Genomic DNA, 2,302 nt, shown 5'->3' with positions numbered 1-2,302 from the left:
TGCTCAGGCTGGCAGCCTCCACGTCTGAGGCTGGCTGTCATCTGGAGTATCTCCTGAACACCACAAATAGCATGACATGAACACATTTTTGTAAGGAATCAGCATTACAGGCAACATGGCAGTGGGGACAAGGAACTGTGACTGCAAAAATTCCTTGAACATGTACTCAAAGGGTGGGATTTAGGTGCATGACCTGTTGGATTCCGCTTATCCAGAACACACGCGCGCGCACACACACACACACACACACACACACACACACACACACACACGCACATGCACTTATGCGTTCACAAATGCATTCACTCAAGCATACTTGCTGTTCTCAGTGTTGCTGTGAGCATTTTCATTTTCTTTTTTTCTTTTTAACTTTTAATGTCTGCTGCTTTTCATGGCAGTATCACCACATTTCACACATGCAGACTGTCGTGGGTCAGGATTGCAGCCAGTCACTAGTATGTAGGTCAAAGCACATGATTTGAGTTCACATCTGCATATCTTAACATTCTTTGACCAGATTGGTCCATGCTCTTAAGGTTCAACATAAAGTAAGGCAGAGAAACTCAATTACATTTTTTTTTTTTTCAGCAAGCTATGCATTTGGTTGGAAGATTAACTTTCAGGACATAGTCAAAAGACAAGGACTTAGCAGAAATAGCATCTCACAGAAATATTCTCAGAAAAGTTGTTTGTAAGCTCCATAATGATGCCACAGTTCCTTCCTGCCATTCATTCTGATATTTCATTCTGTATTTCATTCCCACAGTTTGTTCTCATAGTTCATCTCCTCAAGAATTGAAAAGAAAAAGTTGATCATCTTCACAAGAGTATGAGGCAGTAGACCCTGGAGTCTGTGCCAGATACAAAGTGACAATGAACAAGTCAATATGAGAATTAGGAGGAAGAGGTTAGGGCTGGAGAGATGGCTTAGCAGTTAAAGCAGATGCCTATGAAGCCTACGGACCCAGGCTCGATTCTCCAGGTCCCACATAAGCCAGATGCACAAGGTGGCTAATGTGTCTGGAGTTCATTTGCAGTGCCTGGAGGCCAGGGTGTGCCCTTTCTCCTTTCTCTCTGTCTGTCTCTCTGTCTCTAATAAATACATTTAAAAAGAGGATGAGGTTAAAGTTTGGATGACTTAGCAGCGTTAAAAATCAGAGGTATAGTCAATGATGGGTAAAGAGGTTGAACATCTTTTTTTTTTTTTTTTTTGGTAAAATTGTTGTATTGGTGGCACTTAGTACAAGGAAATAAATATTGATCCCAAAAGATTATTGGTCCACGGAGAGCTGAATGAAGCTGAAGCTCAAATGATGACTGGGATAACTGAAGTCAATCCTGCTTTTTGGGAAATGAAGCCAGAGTCCACAGGTATAAGGCATACACTGTTCCACCAAGCGTGAGAAACATGGTGGCTCTATCCAGGAGAGCATCTGTTACCCCACCCTTTCAGATGCACTGGGAGTCCATTATCCTCCTGAAAGACCTTTTGTTCCTCTGAAACTTTATTTTCAAAATGCTTGCGGGAAGCGGTGCTGATGGTCTTCTGTGTAACCTGACGAAGGGCCGGCAGGTTCTGCAGCATCCTGTCTCAGCGGCTAACCAGCGAGCTCAACAAACCGCAGACAAGGCTGAACATCTTGACCATGTAGTCATGGGTTACATTAACTACTTCTCACTTCTGTCACAAAATATCCATCCCAAAACAACTTGAAGGAAGGAAAGGGTTTGATTTTCTTATGATTCCAAGGGTCCATCCTGACACAGTGCAGCACAGAGAACAGGGGTCATTGGTGGCATCTCAGGCTGACCCGCAGCGACACTCTTCCCACAGCAAGGTTCTACCTCCTAAAAGTTCTCTACTCTTCCTGAATAGTAGTAATAGCTAAGGATTAAATATGCAAACATAAGAGCCCAGGGGGAACACTTTACATTGGAGATATTGAAGGCTTTTTTTTTTTTTCCTAGAGAACTAATTTTCAGAACATAGTCTATCTGTAAATCTTACTTTCCCTTTAACTAATTTTTCCACTCATAGCTTCATTTACATGTCCATTTATTTCTAAGACAGAATCTCCCTCTGGACGCTAGGCTGGCTTTAAACTCATGACAGTTCTCCTGTTACAGCATTACCCCTCAGTTCGGGGCTACAGGAGTGAGCCACCACACCTGGCTTTTATGTAGCTTTTTATGTGACCATTTGATATTGCTTACTTCTCTTGGAGTAAAGAGTTGTCTATCACATTTATTGATTCTAAAATATTATGACGGCTGGGGAGATGGCTCAGCGGTTAAGGTGCCT

The 2,302-nt window shown here is 42.5% G+C and overlaps 1 pseudogene; it reads right to left on the bottom strand.

The window, feature by feature from the left end:
- Window positions 1-1,332: 1,332 nt before the first annotated feature.
- LOC101609072 lies at window positions 1,333-1,585 on the bottom strand (annotated as a pseudogene).
- Window positions 1,586-2,302: the final 717 nt, after the last annotated feature.

The sequence above is a fragment of the Jaculus jaculus genome, chromosome 15 (genome assembly GCF_020740685.1).
Source record: "Jaculus jaculus isolate mJacJac1 chromosome 15, mJacJac1.mat.Y.cur, whole genome shotgun sequence".
Taxonomy (NCBI): Eukaryota; Metazoa; Chordata; class Mammalia; order Rodentia; family Dipodidae; genus Jaculus; species Jaculus jaculus.
Note: the sequence above shows the minus strand (reverse complement) of the source record. Positions and strands in the feature narration are given on the sequence as shown.